Below are 6,000 nucleotides of genomic sequence, written 5' to 3'. Positions count from 1 at the left end.
GGGCACTGATAAGCAAAACTTATGGAAAAAAAAATTCAAATGGCTAATAAACACTAGTTCTGCCCTAGGTAGAGCACAAATAGATACCAAGCTGAAAATAGATCCCTAAATAAACAAAAGAAACACAAGCTGCAGGACAGCTATGAAAGCTTCCAGCAGGAAATCTTCCTAGTGGTAAGCTCTTTGTCCTGATGTGGACACACTGGTTTGTGGGTCTGGTAATGGGATGGGGACAGGGGCTGCCTGCTGCTTTGCTTCCTCCGAAGAACCGTTTTGGGGGAAAGAGTGGCAGTAGAGGGCAAGAGGTGATGATGGCTGGATGCAAGGAATAACTGCAGTAAAGGGGAAGAGGGGATGATGACTGGATGCAAAAAAATAACTGCTATGACAGTCACATTTATCCACAGCTGTGCACTCTGCTATGCCGTAGCATGGCCATATGTAGGACCTGCATCCTGGACCAAACCACAGAAGGAAGAAATGCAGTCGATGGTGATCATAAGACCAAAGATAATGGGCAGATCACTGAGTCTTATGATTATGTTTTCAAGTCCTCCTTCTTGCACAATTTTTATTCTCGTTTTTATTTTCTTTTTCTTTTTATATCTCCTTCCTTCAAAAAGCAGAGTAGCAAGAGCTTCATCTAGGATGGTTTGCTACACTGGAGTGGGATGGAGTTTGGTCTTCACACTTTTCTTTGACTTTGACACAAGCAGCTTTGGTTTGAGCATAGTGTCTAGAAATGAACAGGGATTTTGCCTTTTTTTTTTTATTATGTGCAAAATGCTAGGAATGTTTAAAAGTAACAGTAACCAAAGTAACAGGGAACAGGAAATAGGAGAGACATTTATCCCCTTAGAAACAGCTTTATTCCCCTTGCATTTCTACAGGAGCATAGACGTTTTCTGTCTGCTTTGGCACCAGAGGTAACTTTTTCAAACATCAGGAATTTTTCTGTCTTTTGCAAGGGCTGCATATACTGGATGTGAGAGAAAGAAAATGGACTTCAATTTTAAAACACTTTACCAATGCTACTGGCAGGACAGTGTAATAATTATGACATTCTTCTGAACAATACAGGTTGTAGAAAAAATACATTATGTCACAGCACTTCAAAGTAATTTTTTAAATTTTGTTTTGCAACTAGTTCCTGCTTGGTCAATCCACTCATAGAAGTGGCTGAAAAATGTGGAGTAGGTTAAGATGAATGTATGTGTCACTTGTATTCCCCTGGTTGGGAGATAAGTACAGTTCAGCATGAGAAAAGAGGCATTTTTATTGCAATAGTGATCCAGCAAAATCAGTCACAAAGGACCTGATCTAAAGTCCATTAACATCCAGTTTTTCCACTGATTTAATAGGCTTTTAGTCAGCTCTACTGCCTCTTCTACAATATCTATCATCTGCTCCGATCTTAGAGAAGATAAGTACAAAGCAAAAGATATGCACGCTGCCATGAAGGTCATGTGCACTGATCAGCCATAGCATATGCCATAGGCAGAATTTCATGTATCTCAAGCTGACATCAGGAGCAATTTAGAGTTAGAGGAGAGTATTGAATAACAGCCTTTTAAATACAGTAATTATAAGGCCTTTGAAACAAATACTGGCATTGTGATTTGGGGAGCCTGAGGAATTTAATCAACCATTCTTGATCTAATTGCCAGTGTGATTTTCACTCTATCAGATGTGAGTTGTAATTGGTTTTGAAAAGTTTGACATATGATAGGTTTCTGGACTCTCCTTACTTAAATGCTTTATTTATTTTATCAAACAACTTTCTAAGCAGAATATGTACCCCAGTCTGAAACTCTCACCCTCTTTTCTAGGACACAGTGAAGTAGATGCTGAAATGCCTGGAAGAATAGCTCTGGAAAGCTATCAGAGCTAGTAAGGTCTGAGGTTTTGATATTTACAAAGAGCCAAAAACCACTTTCTGCTAGTATCCAGTATTTTAATTGTAATGGAAAGAAAAATGAATCTTTGTCTTAAATCCCACAGTAGAAGGACAACTTCACCAAAATGAAAGGAAATGTTTCTTCCCAGAGTGGAATTCATTGCTGCAGGAAACGCTGGAGTCAAATACTATGTCTGGATTTCTACAGGAGTGCAGTGGCACTACTAATAACAACTGTAATTTCAATTTATGAGCTCAATCCTGCAACAATAGAGCCCTTGCAGGATCTGGGCTTAGATCTGCAGATTTGCTGAAGCAGGAACATGTGCTCAGACTTATCTCTGTAGACAACAAAAAGGGATAAGAAAGGCTGAGCTGCCACAGGTGTTGTGGGAGGCTCCAACAAAACCATTGAAATATCAATGGGCTTTGTTACCTGTCTCAGGTAAAAATACTCCTTTTTAAGCTGAGGAAATTGCAAGCATAATTTCGATTTAGGGGTAGTGCATCTCACAGTCTTCTCTTTCTGCTAAATTCAGCATGCTGCAGGGACTTTGGAAAGAGCAGCAAGTTGGTCACATTATTTAGGTCTGATTATGGGGATGAGCCTCTTCTTCTATGTCTGAAAAAGGGCAAGTGCTTTCTGTCAACATAAGAGTACAGAAAGGGGAACGTAAGGAGCTGTAAAGAAATGTGATGCAACACAACCTGGGCCTGATCCAGAGCTCAGCAGAGCCAATGGAAAGACTCGTAACAAGTCCTTGATCCTGCTCCAAAGGGATTGTAACTGTGCTCTGCAGAGAGCCCAGGACTCACCTTCACTGGCTGCACAGCAGGCCCTTGTCCTTGTGCCAGGGAGAGGCGAACCCTGTCGAAAGATTGTTTGTTATTGTTATTGTCATTGTTGTTGTTATTATTGAAAGAAGTATTTTCACAGCAGTGAAGGTCAGCTACGAATGATGACTCACTTGCACCGCAGATCTACACAAATAGCATGTGCTAAGATTACCATCTGGTATAACAATCTACATCACAAGACACCACATTTCCTGTTACCCAGGGTAAGTAAATTTCAAGCATGAGGGAAAATTTTAGCAAGTTTCCCCAAGTACCTTTGCAGAAAGAATAATGTGGCTTACACAGAGGAGGGAAGAGAAAGGGAAATTATGAGGTAAATGCTATTCCTCTCCCTCCTGCCCCCTCAACTCCCAAGAAGAAAAACATATTAAGTTTGCAGTTCTCATTTCTATCGTATTTAAAAAGTCAAATGTATGTAATGTATACCTGTCTGGAGGGAATCCAGCGGGATGCTGACAGCCAGGCTTTCTGGACACTGTATGAAATGGAGGGTGTATGTTTCACTCTCTCTCTCTCTCTCCATCTCTCTTTTTACTATTTATTTAATGTCAGGACAGTGCTGTGTGTGCAGCCACCGCCAAGGACATTGGATCTCGGCAGTGCTGACAATGCTCTTGCCCTCACCCACTGGGTCTGAGCTTGTGATGGGAGCACAACTGGGCCCGTGCCAACCTAGGCACCCCAAAAATTGAGGAAGGGTCCACTTCTTCCCTCTGGTGCAGTGTGACTGCCAGAGGTGGGCTACCCATCAGCCCCTCTCCTTGGAGATGCTAGTTGGGCAGTTCTCCAAGTGAGGCACAGATGAAAATACCAAGATGAATGAAGCTGGTGTATTTCCATGGATGACAGTGGCCTGGCTGTGGCAGCAGCTGAGAATCTTGTCCCAGCCAGAATGGCACTGCTGGCAAGGGGGAAAGAAGCTTTCTGTGGCAGTGCTAAGCCTACACATGCCAGGTGCTAAGGCCTGGCAAAATTTCCTGGTGCCATTGAGCATTGCTTTTCCTCCTCTCTCCATCCAATTTCCCATCACCCCTGTGTGAGAAGGGGCTGTGTCCCCGCTGGAAGATCAGCCCAGGGCTAAAGACATGTCCCAGGGTGGTACTCCAGCCCCACAGCCTTTGCAGGGTGGTAAACACCACACCTCCTACCCGATGTCTCTCCCTCCAGCTGTGGCATTGCATCCCTCTCCTCCAAGGTCCTGGTCACCTCCCAGGAGCTGGCTGCTGGCCAGCCTGACAAGGGAGAGGGATGGCTCCTCCTCCAAAGAAGCTCACAAAACCAGTGGCCCTTGAATTTGGCAGGAGCTGAAAGACCTGAGCCTCATTAGGAGAAACAGATAAGTCTTCCAGACAAAATGTAGGTGAATAAAACAAATAAGTAGATAAATATGAGCAAGCCACTGGATGCCAGAGGCACTGCAGATGAGTGAGGTGGCTGGGAATCCCCTTTGGGATGCTGGCAAGGGTTTCTTTGGCTTCAGGGAGTTCATGATGTCTTTTGCTGTGACTCAGTGCTGTTCAAAATCAGCTGCAGAGACAAGTCCCAGCAAGGATGAGTGAGATTTCATCTCCTGCATCTTCTGCTCACATTTCAGACAAAATCCAGGCACTTGGGAGGAGGCGTCTTTCTGTTTGTTTGTACGCTAAGGGCTGCAGCCCTCGTGGAAATACCAGGAGACAGGCAGACAACAGAGCAAGAAACACAGAGATAAAGTGAACATAAGTGCCCTTTTCTCCCAGCCGTGGGCACCCTTATCGCCTTTCCCTGCCCTACCCAGCATATCCTTTCCAAATTTGCTATCCAAAACTCTCCTTTCTGTGACTCGAACTTGTTTTAAACCATCTCTAGGGTAGTGCTGATGCCTAGCCATGAGCGCACCTCCAGCAGGAGAAGTTGGAGCTGCTCTGTCAAAGCCTAAGACCATAGTCATTTGGGGAGAAAATCTTTTTAAGTGGCAGGAATTGTCTTGGTTTTCTCCACAGCTTGAGCTATCTATGCCTCAGTGAAAGGGCAAAGATCAGGTCTTCCTCTTCCTCCGTGTAGGTCTAGACCTGCTGTCAATGCTGGCAAAACAACTGCTGCTGTCTGAAATAAAAAAAGCAGTAAATAATGCAAAGATCATAAATTGAGACCTGCAGAGCCTGCTTGCTCACAATTTTAATCACCACCATAACTGACAAAATTGGGATGAATATATGATATAAACTGGCAGACCTTTGCTTATCACCTTCTGAATCTCCATGAAAACTGCTGCTCTGTGGTACCAAAAGGAGAGATCTTCCATTCTGCATTGGCCATGTAGTCCCAATAGCCTGAAAACGCAGGGACTGCACTTCAAACCATGTAAGGCACCAGCCAGCAAACCTGAGAAAAGACTCAGTTGTTATAGCTGGATTGGAGCAGGCCATGTTTTTTCTACCCTGTAATCTAAGGAGCTTTAGGAGAAACTTCAGAGAGCTGAAATTTCTCCTAAAGCCATGAGCTGGTAATATACATAAACTACAGTAGTGTTCCCTGTGACATGCAGCATCCATTGAATACATGATAAAATACTCTGGTGCCCCAAACCTACACCCACCCAAAGTCAGGCCAACAACATTTTTGCTTCTCTTTCTGTTTTGTTGAGGCATGTGCTGACATAAATCAGACCTCTCATGAAATCACTGGACTGAACTAATGCAGAAAATGGAGACCCAGCTCAGTGTGCATCAGGACAGCTTGAGATGTGACACAGTTGTGTGTAACTTCATATCCTAGTTAAAAAAAAGAAAAAAAAGCTCTACAACCCCAATTAGTTTTATAATATCTTTTTAAAGGATGATACACTGGACACCACAGATGGGAAAAACTTTAAATCAGGGCAACAAGGGATGTTACATTTGCTGTGGGGCTGAAAACTGGGAGTGGAGGCTGCCTTTTTAAAGATATTTTCCTAGTTTGTAAAAACTTTGCTTAAACCCATCTCTTTAAAACCTCAGCACCAAGAGTACAGATTTTATTAGTAACCCTGCAAGAATAAAAATGTGACTTCAGCACTTCTGAGTTATTCTTAACATATGAGCCATTTTCTGGAGAATCCAAACCTTTGATCAACTTTATGAGAAATACCTGTGACAGAAAGAAAACATTTAATGAGCCAGAGATGTCAATTATAAGCTTTCGAGCAATTTTATACCCTATAGAATACATATAAACCAATACAGTTTAAAGTGTATTTTATCATTCTATAAATGTTCTAAACTATC

This window comes from Onychostruthus taczanowskii, unplaced genomic scaffold (genome assembly GCF_017590055.1).
Source record: "Onychostruthus taczanowskii isolate IOZ18803 unplaced genomic scaffold, ASM1759005v1 scaffold93, whole genome shotgun sequence".
NCBI lineage: Eukaryota > Metazoa > Chordata > Aves > Passeriformes > Passeridae > Onychostruthus > Onychostruthus taczanowskii.
Note: the sequence above shows the minus strand (reverse complement) of the source record.